We start from the raw sequence: 16,165 nt of genomic DNA, 5'->3' as shown, positions 1-16,165 counted from the left end.
CTAGGTACTCATTTACCGACCAAGAAATGGATGGATGCCTGAGTTGACCATGAGCCAGCTGCCAGGATATCTGACCCACAGGGGGCTCGAACTCCTGACCGTGTGAGTGGCAGTGCAAGCTGAGAGTATGTGACTGCAATTAGCAAACTTTCATGACAGAGTGAAGATGTGAACCTGGTTCTCTCAGATCCTAATCCCAAACGTTAGCCACAAGGAAGACGCAGCAGCCTTTCCTCCAGTCAGGAGTTTGCAGGAGATAAGAAAGGCATCAAGCACATACTCTGGAGGACTGACTAAGCCATGGAGAAAGGACCGGAAGAAAGGGAGCTGTGGTCGAATTATCCTTTGCTGCAAAAACAACCCAGGAGGATTTTGCCATCCTTTACATACCAACATTCCCCTTTCGGCGGCTTTGAACCAGAGGTGGGATCCAACCAGTTCTCACCACTTCTCTAGAAGTGGTTACTAATTTTTTCTGAGTGCCGAGAAGGGGTTACTAAAGCAACCTCCCTGCCTGATAGGGACTGGAGGTGTGTGTGTGCGGTGCCGCCACTGTTTGAATCCCACCACCATTGGAACCTGTTATTAAAATTTTTGGATCCCACCATTGCTTTGAACCCCATGCGGGCTGACCATCCAAGCTTTCCCCGCTCTCACAAAGAATCCAGTCGACTTTTACATGCCGGAAGGCTCGCAAACAGCTTGTGTCCATGAGCAAGGGGGCGGTGAAGGGACTGCGGGGCACATAACACTAAAGGCAGCACCCCAGAAGGAGACTAGGGAGCAGACACCTGGCTGCTTGGGCGCTGGATCACGCGTCGCTCCCACGCGAGCGCCTGTGCGTCTCTCTCCAGCCAGGCTGGAGAGTCTCCTTGCGGACCCGCCCCCTCCCCAAATTTCTCACAGTGGGCGGCCGATGGGCCCGCCTGGAGGAGGGCGCTTTGTGGGCACGCCTTCCTTGCTTTCTTCCAGGGGCCAGCCTTGTCTCCCGCTCTCCGCTCATTCATTTGCTTGCTAGTTGCAGGAAATAGCGGAGCTGCGCACTTTTGGCGGGTGAGAAACCAGAGCGGTGGAGCAGGGCTGGGGGGCCCCGGGTTGCCGGAGACGAGGTTGCCGAGGGTGCAAGGACGGGTGCAAGATTCGCGCCTCCACCCTCCCCGCCTCGCTGTTGCTTCTGGCAAGCGGAGCTCCTGGTTGCGTCAGCCCTGGTTAGGCTCATGCCCCCCGGCCCTGCTCCAAACCCTTCGTAGCTGCCCAGCAGGCAGACATTTAGCCGGTGGAGGGAGGGAAGGAAAACTTCACCTGTTGAATCTCTGTGCTGGGAACTTGTGGGTACTTGCGGAACCTTCTCTTAACTGTTGCTGTTTCACCTTCCGCGTGCGCCAGCAGGCGTCCTGGCGCTCAGTTGCCCTTTGAGGTTTGGGGGCTGAGTCTGGTTGGCAGCGACAGGAGCCTGTCAAGGCCTTGGGCGAGGGACAGTGGCCTCCTGGTCAAAGGGGATGAGAAGAGGTCGCTGGGAGCGCGAGGTCGGGGTTGGAACAAGGGGGAAATAGTGATGATTGCTGGGCGAGGAAGATTATGGCTTAGTTGGGTATTTGTGTCTATCCGAGGCTGGGTTGCTATCCCCACAGACACCCCGTCGGAAGGAAAACAGGCAGGTGTGGATTGTAGGGCTGCTGGTTGTCCAAAGAGTCCTTTAAATGGGGTGTGGGAAAATAATGTCGCTCCTAACTCCAAGTTCACGGAAGGGAGAGTAGGATGGGCTGCGTCTCTTGGCAAGGCACTTGTGTGGGTTCAGTCAGTCTTTCAGGAAGTGATCTTTCCTAGTCCTCCAGGGTGGCTTGGGGTGTTCACGTCACCCTGTGTCTTAGCTGCCTTCCCTGAGGCAGATTCTGTTGACTCAGTCCCTCTGACACACCTTGTCCAATTTCTTACAACGGTAAGTAAATGAAGCTGGGGGGGGGAGGGGGGGATGGGAATGAGGACCTGAGCCGTTTCCAAAAAGCAGCCCTTGTTGTTGACTGGCACATCTGATTACAACAGTTAGTCCAGTCAGCAGGGCCATCTTAATTCATGGGCATGCTGGGCAGTTGCCCAAGGGGCCCTCGAGCATGCTAATCTATGTATGTCGTGACTTGCTGTCTGTCAATAACTACCATACGAAATTAAACTATAAATATTTGTTTTTGGAAAATTCATATTTAGCATGTGTTTTACTAAAGATAATGAAAGATATTAATATTGATTTTTGTGATAACGAGTGAATATTGGCATTCACCTCTGATTTAATATTATAGTCACCTTGCATCCACACGTGCATGCATGTATGTGTACGTACCTCACGCACTGTTTTACCCAGGAACCTACAATGCTGTTAAGACAACCCTGCCAGTCAGAGACTTTGGTATCCCAGAAGAGAAACAAGTACCAGCTCTTGCCTCTCTATCTCTATTCTGCATTGCTCTTGTGCAATCTAGATTTTGAAACGTGCTTTCCAGCAACCTTTTCCTTCAGCCCAGTGTTGAAGTACAGGATAGAGTCGGTGTGATGTTGTGGGAGATAGGTAAGAGGATTTCCTCTGAGACCCTGGTCTGAATAACTGGCTATTTGCACACATGGGAAGATGTTAGCAGCCCAGATTCCTCTTCAGACTTTAATTCACCCTCAAGCACAGCAATTGTGGTATTCCTCAAATAATGTTAGTAGGATGTACCTGTTCCGCATTTTTGTTTCTCATGTCTGCATTTGGAACAGGAATTGCAACAAAAATAGGTGCTTCCAGGATAGGGAGTGACCCAGTGGGGTGTTGGAACCAGTTTAAAGGGCGCCCATAGTACATTTCAGGAGCCCCACCCTGCCTGTTTCCTACTATTGTTTCCTGCATGTACCTCAAGCTGTGGGGAGTTTTGCCCCCTATATCTACCATATCCTGTGCATTTATGCATATGTATCTGTCTTCCTCTCCTCCTGCACAAACAGTGTTGTAGGGCATGCTGGATGTTAGAAGAAGCAGGAGAAGGTATGTTGTGTCTGTGCATTACACCACCCAGGTTAAAAGAAGCAGGAGAAGGTATGTTGTGTCTGTGCACTACACCACCCAGGTAGTGGTAGACTGAGGAGGAAGACTGGTTACCACCAAGCTGATGCCTGCCATTGGATAGCTTGCTTTCTGGTTTCTGCTGTCCCTAGAATACCTTTATAGTTAAGTGCTTGACAGTAATCAAGCAGTGGCTCTGGAACAGTGGCTGGCCTCTCTGCTCCTACCTGGTGCTCTGCGGTTTGAGGTTGCACTATTTTTCCTGCTGCTTTGTTTTTTTGTTCCTACCCTGTTCTCGCCGACATGGGCTGACCACCTCTCCTGTTGCGAGGACAGAGTCCGAGACCACGTTCACGCAAACACCCTCTTGAGTTGAACGAAGCCATCACAGCGCCTTCGCTTCAGTGAGCACAGATCACCTATTCTGTTGGTGTTCATATCTGGCCTTCAGGTGAACTGTGCAGCTTTGTTGTCACAGGCTGAGAGGCATGAGAGCCCTTCCAGAGAACATGCTGTGCCCCTCCCTGCTTCTGAACTGTGTTGAACTGTCTGCCAGAATGGGATCTGCCCATTTCTTCTCCAGATGCCTGCGGCCATCGTAATAATGAGGATCATTCTGTCTTTCTGCAGAGCAGACAGAAAGGAGCCTTGGGACATCTTTCCCTGGTTTCCTTGTAAACTGAGGCATGTGCTGCTAATAGCTCCAGTGGATAGAAGCACTGATGCTGTTTTGTTCTTATGAACTTAGGCTCAGGCATGAAGGGGGGAATGAGTTAAGAACTGGGGCAGGAGTCAGGACTTGTTTTGCCCCTTTCCTGGAGCCGTCTGCTGAGGGGAGTACCGAGGATGTTTAGATGGAGAGTGCTGCTAGCTGCTTTTTGAGCCCAAAGAAATGAAGGACTGTTCCCAGCTGAAAATGGTAGAATGGTATAGAAGCCTTCCCATCTATCCAGAGGCTTGACCTGCTTGCTTGAATGATGTGCAGGCTGCAGAGATCCCAGGCTTTTGGAGATCCCATGCAGTATACAGAGATACAGTGCAGCGGAGCATCTGTTTTGCATGCAGATGGTTCCAGGTTCAATTCCCAGCTGGCATCTCAAGTTAAAAGGATCAGGCTGTGAGTGATATGAAAATCATCCGCCTGTGACCCTGGAAAGGTGCTGCCAGTCAGAGTACACAGTTATGACCATGAATAGACCAGTGGTCCAACTCGGTATAAAGCTGCTTCATGTGCGTACTTGCTCTTGCTGTGTGGCAAACTTTTGGTCTGTTTCCAGTTGTTCAGTCTTCATGGGACTGGTGGATGTGAGTAGCACTGGTATCTTGGAGGAGGGCCATTTTAGTTCCGTCTGCAATCACTGAGCCAAGTGTGAGCCTGCAGTGAGTCTAACAGATTTTAATGGCCTAAATGATGAAAGAGAACCATGTTTTCATGTACGGATACAGACTCTTCTTCTTCCCAATTAGATACTCAGATGTTTTCTGTGGAACTCAGTTTCATATATATATATATTTTCATGGCCCAACTAACTTTAAAGCAGACTGCATTAACATTACATCCTAGATTAGTTCCTCTAGGCTGCCAGGTGTTGGGGATGTTGGTCTGAAATCTTTCAAAGCGGCAGAAGAGTACATAGAGCTGTGTGGGGAAAGATCCCTTTGGGAAATGTCAGGAGACAAATCTTTGCTATTTTATTTGTGCAGTGCTTTGAGTGCATATGGCCCTGAACAGAGTAACATAAGCTAATGAAGAAATGGTCAGGTTCCTTCTCCAAGGAGGTTACTGTTTAAGAACTGACAGTGGGAAAATGAGAGAGACAGGACCTGGAGAATGATCTTGCACAAATATGCACAAACACATAATTAAGTTTAGTTTCAGGATGAGGTGAGGGCTAAGGGCTTTTCAATTGCAGGGGCTGTAAAATATTGCTAGCTCAACTTCTGGCTCTGCTAAACTGGGGAATGGATCCCTCCAATGGGTATGGGGAAGGTTTGCATGTGGGGGTGCAGGAATGATGGCCATCCAGAGGCTTTGGCATTGCAAACGATAGGACCCTCCAATGGAATTTAATGAAAAATGGGGAAGAGTAGACAGGTAAATTAATTCGGTTCGACCTTACCGTTGTGGCCAAAGCTGCATTTAATTCCTGTTGTGCATTGATCCCAAATGCCATCTAACCTGGAAGATGGTGAGTCATCCCAAGGGCTCGCAGGCCCGCTGTTTGAGGATCACTGAGCTTTGCGATCTTGGCACATTGCTGGTGTGAAAGTCCCCCCCCCCTTTAAACCCTTCACCTACTGGTCAATAGTTGGGTGGGAGTGGGGCGGCTGTGCAGAGAATAGTAACAGATGGAGGAGGCAGTTCCTCCTCATTGAGTTTGCTAATGTAATTGGCCTTCTCTGCTTTTGTTGTTCTTAGCTGTCCAGGACTTTTACCCCCATCAATTCATGCATCGTTGACTATGTCCAGGACACCTTTTGCTCCTTAACTATCACTCAGCAGAGTCCCACTGTTTCTGTGAGTCTGTTGTCATTTACAAAGTGTGAATTGGCGGGGTGATGCTCCAGTCTATCACAAACACAATGCAGATCTATGCAGTGGCAAATCCTATCCTGCAGGTCATTCTTGTTTTGCCTTGTCTGCAAGGAGGGAGGTTCTGCCTTCCAGTTGAAAAAATGTGGCCCTGGTTGCTTTACATATCGCAAGCTCAATAGTATTAAAGTGGGTGCTGAGGGGCAGCTGGAATAGACTAAGAGAAGGGGCAGTTGGAATGCTGAGGGCATCCTTGAGGTACTGGCTTCCCTCAGAGCAACAATTCTAACAGTCCTTTTACTCTGGCTGGTGTGCCCTGTTCTCTCAAAGGTACATCTTACTGTTTAATGAGTTTTGCCTCATGAATGCCCACAGTCTCCCTGTTGTGTCTGCTTCTCCCTCATAATGGACAATGTGAGCCACAGACTGAGTGCTGTTACTGTGGCCTTCTTGTGTTTTTTTTTTAAATGGTCCTCCAGGGCAGGCTTAGTGTGATGAAAATAAACCAACTGAAAAGTACTTCAAAAAATAAAAAGGGGGAGGGGGAGCAGTCTGTCTTATATCTTTTGCCATTTGACGGGCCTTTGAAATGTGGGAAACACCACTGACAGAAGGGTTCCAGAATTGACAGTCTTCTTTGTTTCTGATTTCTGCTGCTGTTATGTGGTAGCAATTTTGCATGTGGCGCTCACTGCTTTTTGTGAATACAGGAGCATTTGTAATGTCATTAAAGCATCTACAAAACAGTTTTCCCAACAGGCTGTTGTGGGTTTTCCGAGCATCGGGTGGTTTTAGCTCCTAATGTTTCACCTGCATTTGTGGCTGGCCTCTTCAGAGGCATGTCATGGTAAGATGTGTTTCTCTCTGTGGCACACATGCCTACATACTGTGCCACAGAGAGGAACACTTCTTACCATGCCATGTCTCTGAAGAGGCCAGCCACAGATGTGGGCAAAATGTTAGAAAAGGTGATTGCATCATGATTGTCACACAGATGCTTCAAAGAAAGGCACTACAGTTTGGCCAGTGAAGCAATGATAAACCTGTGTGTGAAAGCAGCCTCCCTCACAACCTGAGGGAAACTATCTTGGCTCTGCCCCAAATTTTTCTTTGTTCTTCTGACCACCTTCTAATAAGCAGGATATCTTGGTTCAAATGTTGACTCCACCACTGCCAGCTTTCCTGTGTTGTGGTTAGACCCCCTGGCTTCAAAGGCCTTTCAGACAAGATAGAGGGAGGCTCTAAACATTTTATTCTTGGTTTGTTTTTTGTAATATTTGTTGTCTTAATGGCATCAGTATCCTGTCTTTCTTCCATCATGGATCCGTGGCGTACATGGGGTATGGGTGGAGGTATCCCAAGTGGTCTCCCATTCTTGCATACACAAAAGCTGGGACTTCTTGGCTTCTGCAAGATAGCTCCATTATATGCCTTCTAACTATTAGGTGGAACGTAATGATTTAGCTTGTAATGGTATCCAGTTTGTGGTGGTACCCAGAAGACACCACCTACAGAGAGCAACATGCATAGCATGCATATCATTGTCTTGACTCCCCCACGTAGTTCAGGTTGATCTTTTGTGGCCATTAGGGAGAATGTGCTAGGATTGGCATAAACTGAAGACAACTGCCTATTATTAAGATATCCAAGTAGCTTTACAAATCCTAGAAGTGCATTTTTACAGTCAGGTGATCTAAGTTGATGGGGCTTTGCACTGCTATATAAATTATGATAGCAAAAGGTGAAAATACAGTATTTTGCTGCCTGGTTGATAATTTAGTAGGGCATTTCCCCCTGGTCCAGCCATTCTCATTTCCTTTACATTGGTTGGAATCCTGGACTCTTCAGATACTGTTTTGGAGCAGGAATCCAGTATGGCCCATTTCCACAGATGCTTAGCAGCTTCTTAAAGACTAACAAACTTTTCTTGGGTACAATATTTTGTGTGTCAAAGCTCACTTTGTCAGATACAAATTGTTGTGCAACATTTGCTCTGTTAGATGCTCCCTTGTTTTGAATAGAATATTAATCATCCTGGAATTCAGATCCTAGAAGAGCAGTTGGGCACCTGGAACTAAAATCAAATTATGTTCAAATTAGCAGTAAAGCCTGTTGGCGAAACAAATACAATGGACTGTAGAAAATTGTTGGTGGGTTTAAGTGCCTATCAAGAGGGCAACTCTTTCCTGCCTTTCCTCCCCAGACTTCTTGTCACCAGGCACCAGCTCCCTCCTCCTGTTCCTGGATGCCTGCTCCTCTTCCTGGATGTCTGTATCACCACACAACAGTTAACCACGCAGTTGCGGCTGCCAGCAGTTGTGATTGTCCCACGGGGAGTGCCTGCTCCTCCTCAGGAATTTGCAGATGGAACAGTGAGGGAGTAGGGTGAATGTGCGAGAGAGTGAGTGATCACTGTTTTGTTTATGTGTTTTTTAACCGTTCTCTGTAAGCCCCGCCCGCAAGCCATGTGTGCATGGCAATTGGCTAGAAGTGAGTTGTCGCCACCATGGCTGCCCTTTTATATAATATGATTATGTAACTTTAATAATGGAAGACATAAGCTCAAGTTTTTGCAGTCTCGACTTATAGCGAACCCCTCCCCCTTGTGTATTTTTACTTAGATTCCCACTACAGACCTGCATTTCATGAACAGCAATTGGGATAGTCAATTTGTGTTTGGTCTGTATCTCTTCACTCTGCAAAGGCTGAGAGGCAATTTAGTATGAAATCCTTCAGAAGAAAAAAAAATCACTGCTTATAAAAAACTTGGGCTGCATTTTTTTTTGTGGGGGGACGGGTGTTAATGCAGAAGGATTCAATTGTGTGATTCTCTCAACTGCAAACTAAAGTGGGTATTGACTTCCTGGAAGATGGCACAACAGTCTGAGATTAACTAGAGAAAGGGAAGCTGATAATGATATGGCAGTGGCTTCTGGCTTCTGCCAGTCAAGAGCAGACTTCCCCTTATCCATCAACAATCTGGGCTACACTGCATAGGTTCTGGTGCAGCTTTTCCGGCAAAGTTGACCTTCTCTGGCTCTCTCTTCTGCCGAATTCAGTTTTATTATATATTAATAGAATTAGATGAGCATTCGAAGGCACCATCAGCTTCCATACTGAAGTGATAAAATGCGGAACGTTTAATTACATGCTTTGCCGACTGAGCTGCCAGCCTCTGTCAGTTGTGATGGCAAAGCCCAATACTGATTACAGTGTTTGGGTATTTCACTTGGTTCTGTGTTTTGCTGTGCCAATTCTGTTTCACTGGGGAGAGCTTGGGTGAAGGATCCGAGGAGTTGCAAGAGTGCTTTATTATGGACTAGCAGCAAAGCCCATTACATCACAAAATTTAAGTGCATGATTGTGGTTGTAATGTTATACTTGTCTGTCTTGTAAATGGTAAATAATTTTGTATAGTAAAGAGATGGAGCCTGTTTAATTACACAGTATAGACATTTATAGACATTTACCTTAATTGGTAATTAGACATTTACCTTAATTGTATAGACATTTTCCTTAATTGGATGTCATTCACCTGTGGTAAGACAACCTATTTAAAGGATGTCCGGATAATTTCCTATATGCTGCACCTGATCATGTCCTGAAACCTGTGCTTTAAAAATGGTTAAGCAAGCTGTGTTAAGGAGATACTGAATTATCCACTGTAAGTGTGTAAAATGTCTAGGAGTTAAAATTCCTTTGTGTGGATAATTGTATAATATTTTGGTTTATTTATCACAGTGCAGAGGATTGTTTTTCATCTACTGAGGAAGTAACCCACGAAACAGTGTTATAGATAGAATGGCCTTCTGCTGAACACTTTGCATTCCAAAAGAAGAAGCACAGCATCTCTTTAGTTCCCTACAGTACAGTCAACACTGTTACTAAGGGAATTGTTTTGAACTTATATGTGTTGCGTACTTTTGCACGGTGGAAGGTTTTGTGTTTATACTATTATTAAGGCACCTTAATTACTTTTTCACCTCACAAAGTAAATGGTTTTGTTTAACACAGGTCTTGATGTATCAATTGTTGTAGCAGTACGACTGGCGGTGTTTTCTACTTTTAATTGATGTCTAGTACGCTAGTCGTAAACATTATTGTTCTATAGGAGATGTAATGGCCACTAGCAGGAGTGGGGTGGGGAGAGAAAGCATTTTTTTCCTGTAGTGGGTTTAACCAGGTCTGTAAGCAGCTGCCTACTCCTCCCGGCACAACACTTTCCACTTATCTGGTCTTGAGTCTGTGGCTTGGGGTGGGGGGTGGGTGGGTGGGTAGGTGTGCTATGGGGTGGGGGAAGGGTGCAAAGTCTGGTCTCCAAACAAATTCTCTATAACACTTACAGTGCTTCATAGAAGACACAATATGTGGACAGGTTAAGACTATAAATTATTTCAATTAACTGTTTACACATTTATAAAGTGTAATTTCATCCTGTAGCCCAAGCCATCAAGTTCCCATTAACAAAATTCAATTTTTAGTATTTAAATCAACAATTTACTACAAGGATTCCTGATGTTAGAGATAGGATTTTCTGAAGAACAAATGCACATTCCGATCTTATTCTCCCTCAGCAAAGCTATCTTTTGCCTGGGTTTCCTGCTTTACTTTGGACCTCAGATCCATGAATCCCCTCAAATTTGCAGTCTCTCATTCTTTTCTTTCCATTCCCGTTCTGGTTCCTTGTTCATGCTGTGCATGGATCCAAGTACAAATGCAAAGCCCTGGCTAAAACTGGGTAATTTTTGCTTCTTATCAGAGGTATCATTTTTTGCTACAAATGCAACTGTGCTTTTCTTCCCTTCTGACTTAATCACCACCAATTCACAGTTTCACTGAGCGCTTTCAGTTTCTGCAGGTTGGATTCTGGATCAAAAGGAAGAATATGCCCATTCACCAGGGTTCTTGTGCTAAAAGTTTCTGGCCGCTCATGTTCTACACGCTCAATATTTTTCTGGACTGAGCAGCTGCTTGTATAAAGGCTGGATTACAGTCAGAATAACAGGTGTGAGAGGGGGGACCCTTTGATCCCTTCAAATAGGACTTAAACTTGGTTATTCCAATTTATACATGTACCCATGGGACAGTCAACTGATATACTTTGAACCAGATAACTCCTTGAAAGTATGCCATATGACCTTTTCAGAGCAATTTGTGATGCTGTTTATTATATTTTAATATATTTATATTTATTATATTTATATTTATTATATTTTTATACTTCCCTTCCTCTTGAGCAACTTGGCCACATATGCTTCCTATCCCCTTATGTTCACAATGGTTTTTCAGGGTAGTCTGAGAACATGTGACTAGCCTAAGGTCTGTCAGCTTCATGACTTAAGTGGGCATTTGAATGTTGGTCTCTCCAGGCTGCTCCAACATTCTGACCACTACACTAAGGTCGATTCTGCACTTGCGTTATCGACCTAAGTTCGAGCTGCATTCAACCTAAGTTCTCCGCATAACCACTGGGATCGACGTGGTTTTGTTCCAGCTTTGCCCCGACTCCAGTTGGGAACTACTACTTTTTCAGGGAACCACGCTCGAACTCAGCTTGATTCCAGTAAAGTGCGGAATCTCTGGTGCCAGGAGTCCCCCATTCAGCCAATCACAGCGGAGTGTTTTAGGCATGCGTACAGCTGGAGAACCGCCGCGGCAAAAATCGTGCCTAATTTTCCCCCCTCTTCTTTCTTGCATTCGAAGCAATGGCTGGTCGCACAAACGGCGCACAATTTCCACGTACCAATGTAAGCGGCCAATCAAAAAACACCACCTTCGTCCCTCCATTCCTGTGGCAGTTTTTTAATAATGTGTGTGGGGATAGATGGAACATGGCCGTAGAACAGTAGCCAATTGGAATGGAGCGGCGAAGAGGCACAGGATGATCCCGCCCTCTGAGCTGGGATCAAGCTGGTTGCAGTGGGGAACAACAATGGCTTCGACCTAGGTTAGTACCCTTCTCAGGGAACTGGGTCGAACCTATTTTACTCATGTGCGGAATCGCCCAATGTGTAAGTGAATGGGCTGCTTTCTTAAGTTCTCAGATTCGTCATCTATAACCCACTGTGGTTGTGCTTTTCTATCCATCATCTAGTTTTCACAGAAGACAGGAAAATGATATAAGCTGCTTTGGGTCCCCACTGGGGAGAAAGGCAAGGTGTAAATGAAATGAGCAGGTAAAAATTTCTCCAGCACATTTCTAATTTGTTCTGAGCAACATCTGCGTTTCTAGGCTACACTTCACAGCGTACACTATTAAATGAAAGGAAGGGGGTACTGAAATGTGATTACAAAGTACCGGCTTTGTGTGTACGTGCATGTATTTGCTAATCGCACAGATTAAAGCTTCTCCTACATCTTTGATATGCAGTAGGCTTGGACTTCTAAGCAGGTTGAGTTTTTCTGCATCCTTAATGTTTTTCTTTTGTTTCTGTTACCCTCACATGGACCTATAATCAATAGCTCTTCTCTTCCTCTTTCCTGTTCTGGTGCCTCTTACACAAACCCTCCGTCTCTGGATGGCTGCTCAGCCCTGTTTTCCCTTGCCCTGCTTGTGCCATCAGCATTGAATGCTTGCACCTGGAGATCCTCCAAAGACCCTTTCCAGCCTCTCGTTTGCACACTGCTTGAAGCAGATGAGTGGCAGCAAGCTTTGTGAGCCTCAAGACTTCCATCTTCGGCGGGAAGCAAGCAACCAGTTGGGTCCCTCTAGGGTTTTATGATGGTGATGCTTCTAATAAGACACTTCCCTATGTGTCAGTCCTTTGGGGTCTGTTTAGATAGCTTCCCTGACTGGCTGTGTTGCAAACACTTATGTTCAGTGTGATCTAGCAGGTGCTCAAGCATTCTCCTCCAGGTGTTCTATACCAGGCAGGTATGTATATTTCAGTCCAGTATTCCAGTGGGCACGTCTGGCCAGTTAATCTTGTACTGGGGTTGTGATACATTTGCCGTTGCACTAAAAGGCCTTCTAAGCAGCTTAGCCGTCCCCTTTGCCTTGTCTCTAAAGTAGAATATGCTGCTTGGCAGCTGCCCCTCCCCATAAGCAGGTTCCTGGCAGAAAGAGGTGCCTCTCTCTTGCAAAGCTTTCAGTCCCTGGTGACGACAGCAGGGCCTCCTATTTGACCAAGAATCAACACCGGATGGGTTTGTAAGGAAAGAGGGCTCCCAGTTCAGAAACGAGCAGGTTTGCCTTTTGTCCCTCATTTTGCTGAAGAGATTTGTGTGCAAAGTGGAAAAGGTTGCAGAAAGGAGAGAGATGAGTAAAAGCTGCTAGCTTTTGAGAAAAAAATGATGTTGAGCTGGACTGTTTGATCCCGGAGGTGCTGGCTGGGCTTGGTGAGGGGAAAAGAGCTGCCCTGGTGTTTGTTTGTGTAGGTTTTATCTGCTCCCCTCGCTTGGCAACTTCTGGTGTTGTGTAAGTGCTTTGGTTTGTGAGAGGAAGCAGCCCAGGGTAAAAGCTTCTTTCTGCTGCTTGTGTAGACAGTTGTTATCTCAACAGTTTGTTCTGCCACACTCCAGCATTGTGGGGAAAATATGCTTCCTGGGAGAGAGTGTGAGATTCCCTTCTGCTCAGCTAAAAGCAGACGTTTGTTTTCTTTTGGTGCTCATCCATCATTTTCCCTGCTGGTTAGGAGCCCGAGGTAGTTGTGCAGGGCACTGTGCATGTGACTCCTGGACTTTGGGGAAGGGAGTCTGCTCTTTCCTGCTTCTGAAGGGATTTCTGACTCACACAAACTCCAAGGAACTCCCATCAAAAAGCCCATACATGTTTTTATGGCCTGTGGAAAACGTGCCGGGAGGTTCTTGGTAGATGGCTCTGGCTGTCTGCCATTTGCTAATCAGCTCCTTGGAAAAACTTCAGCTTCTCTTTGATTTATATTCTTTTTGTGTCTAAAGAGGGACAGAAAGAAAAAAAACCCATGCTAGCTAAAATAAAATCCAAATTAATCTAGAAATGTTGCTTTGCCTATATTGTTGGTGATATGTGGTTTTTGCAGTGTATCCCTCCAATTTATTTTCTGCAACTGAGCTTGTGTTGCTCCTTCAATCCCACCTGCCTACTATAGAGCTGACTTAGGACTATCCTTTGGTAATAAGCTGGCCAGTTCTTTTTTCCCTGCCCTTGCAATTCAGAGTGCACACAACCCCGCCCCCTCTCATACCGAAGGCACCTTGTAGCAGGAGACAGTCATTAATCTTCATAGATTAGTGCTGCAGAAAGGGGAAATGAGTAGGTCTTTGTTTTGCTGTATCCTCTGTCAGTGCTATCAATTCAGCTTGATGGACGGGCTGGTACCTGTATTGATTCCATGGGCCAGACTAGATGATGGAGGTCATTTGGAAATAACAGGAGCTTTCCGTTGACTGATTATATAGGATTTATATCTGGGGGGAAAACAACTATTTTATTAATTAAAATCACCTGATCTTTCAACATTAATTCAAAAACTAATGCACATTCAGATTCTAGTAGCATTGCAAACCCCTATTCCAAATTAATTATTATTGTGTGCATTTTGTTTTAAGCTAAGTGTTTTATTTATATGACACTTTTTACACTATTGGGAATCTAAAGCAGCTTATCATGTACATCATTTTATCCTCATAAGAACCTGTGAGATAGGTTAGGCTGGGAGAGTATCATGGGCCCAAGATCATCTAGCAAGCTTCCATGGCAGAGCAGGGATTTGAACTTGGTTGTTCCAGGCTCCAGTCCAACAGTCTAGCCACTTAACAAAGCCAGGAGTCCTAGCTAAGCGTGTCGTTGCAAAGAGTCAGTTGCTTATGTCGTGTAAGAACAGGCAATCAGATAGAGGCACTGCTGAAATCTAAAAAAGAGAGAGTGCTTTTTCCTTCTTCAATCAAGGCCATAAATTAACCCAGGAATGTGTGAGCTAAGAACACATTTTGTAAGCTGCTGAGTTTGGAGAACTTCTTTCCAAGGTGGACATATCTTATGCTCATGTTTGAAATCCTGTACCCCAGCGTGTGTCTTCTGTAGCTTTCACAGTCCATTTTTCTGCACCTGATATAACAGGCTGCAGCTTCTGAAAGCTTGTGGCCATGTTTGTGCCTTTGCTGTGGCTTCAAGATCCAATCACAGACACTGGTACTGGGCGTAGAACTGGTCCCAGTTTCCAGGCTTACCTTTTTTCCATACTTGAAATGTCTTGTGAGAATAAGGTTAGATTACATACTTCACCTCTGAATGTTGGTGAATCCTGCCAGACCTGAACCTGCATGTCATTGTTGAAAATTATCATTCATTGACTTGCTTGTGCCCAGTAAAGACTGCTTGCAGACGAGCAGACAGTGGTGTTTTCATAAATGGGATGAGAATGGATTTCCTCTTTCTCCTGGATATTGATGTGCCATTGTTGATTGACACTGACATGCATCGAGCAAGTGGGCCAGGAAAACTTTTTTCTCTCTAGCCTTTCTCTTTTAGTGGATATCGTCAAGGCTGAATCACCCTGTACTTTTTCTGTTTTGGTTGCTTGACCGTGTTTTAACATTGCATAAACCATCTTGAAATACTAAAAAACGAGCATCGTAATGTTAACCATAAATTGGGATATGTAGTGTTAGGTTGTCCCAGGTATTACATGCCATATTTAATGCTGACATAAGTTATTGCACAGCCTGGCTTTCTGGAGAATAGTTTGTTCTAAGTGTCGGTCTAAAGTTTGCTTAAACTGGTTAATCGCTGAAGATGGCTTCCTGACATTTTATCCAATGAATGACTTGTGTAAACACAGTTATCCTGAGATTTGCTTTGTGCTAATATTGGTGGACATCTGCAACAGGCATGAAGGTAATGTGTAACCCCAGCCTGTTTAGTCGTAAGCTGCCCTCTTGCCACTTCTAAAGGCATAATACTTTGGGCTGACACTGTCATGTGACTGTCGACAAAATCCCACTGCAGGCCCTCTCTAAAACAAAGCCTTAGCTTGTTGGAAACTGTGTTGTATGGTGGCTGTCTAGGTTTCTTTCTCTTTTTTTTCATTTTTATAATGGCACTGAACCAACACTAGATTTAGCAGATCAAGTCGCTAGACTGAGATTTGAAGTCTGAAATGCCTTGATTTCTGGGGCCCTCTCTCTTCTCCAGCACAGAAGGAAGCTAGGGTTTTGGAAACCCAGTTTTTGATGCTGTTCTTTAGAACCAGTATTGTAGATATGTAGTACGATACAAGAGGCAGCATGCCTCTTTCTGTCAGTTGCTGGGGAGCACAGGTAGAATGATGCTGTTGCCTTCTCAGAGGCAGCTGGTTGGCTACTGTGTAAACAGAATGCCTGATTAGATGGGCCTTTGGTCTGATCCAGCGTGGCTCTTATATTCTTATGCTTGCTTTTATATGCCTGAACCTTTAGCATCCTGCCTTGAATAGTTGTCCTTCCCCACGTGGAAAAGGAGGAGAGAGACACCATCATGGCAATTCTCTGCAAGCTATCTACATTTCAAGCAGAAAAAGGTCTCAGGTTGCTCAACCTTGTATCAATATTGCATTTGGGTTGGACCTGCTAGAACTCCAAATCATTGTTGCAGTCTTATCTGCCAACATAGCATTTGCACTGCTGCCTGTCATGCT

General features: G+C 45.3%; 1 protein-coding gene across 1 annotated transcript in view; it reads left to right on the top strand.

Moving 5' to 3' along the window:
- The window catches only part of LOC125442645 (nuclear cap-binding protein subunit 2-like), a 37,695-nt gene that overhangs the window by 13,948 nt on the left and 7,582 nt on the right, over positions 1-16,165 (top strand). The window lies entirely within an intron of this gene.

This window comes from Sphaerodactylus townsendi, linkage group LG13 (assembly GCF_021028975.2).
Source record: "Sphaerodactylus townsendi isolate TG3544 linkage group LG13, MPM_Stown_v2.3, whole genome shotgun sequence".
NCBI lineage: Eukaryota > Metazoa > Chordata > Lepidosauria > Squamata > Sphaerodactylidae > Sphaerodactylus > Sphaerodactylus townsendi.
Note: the sequence above shows the minus strand (reverse complement) of the source record. Positions and strands in the feature narration are given on the sequence as shown.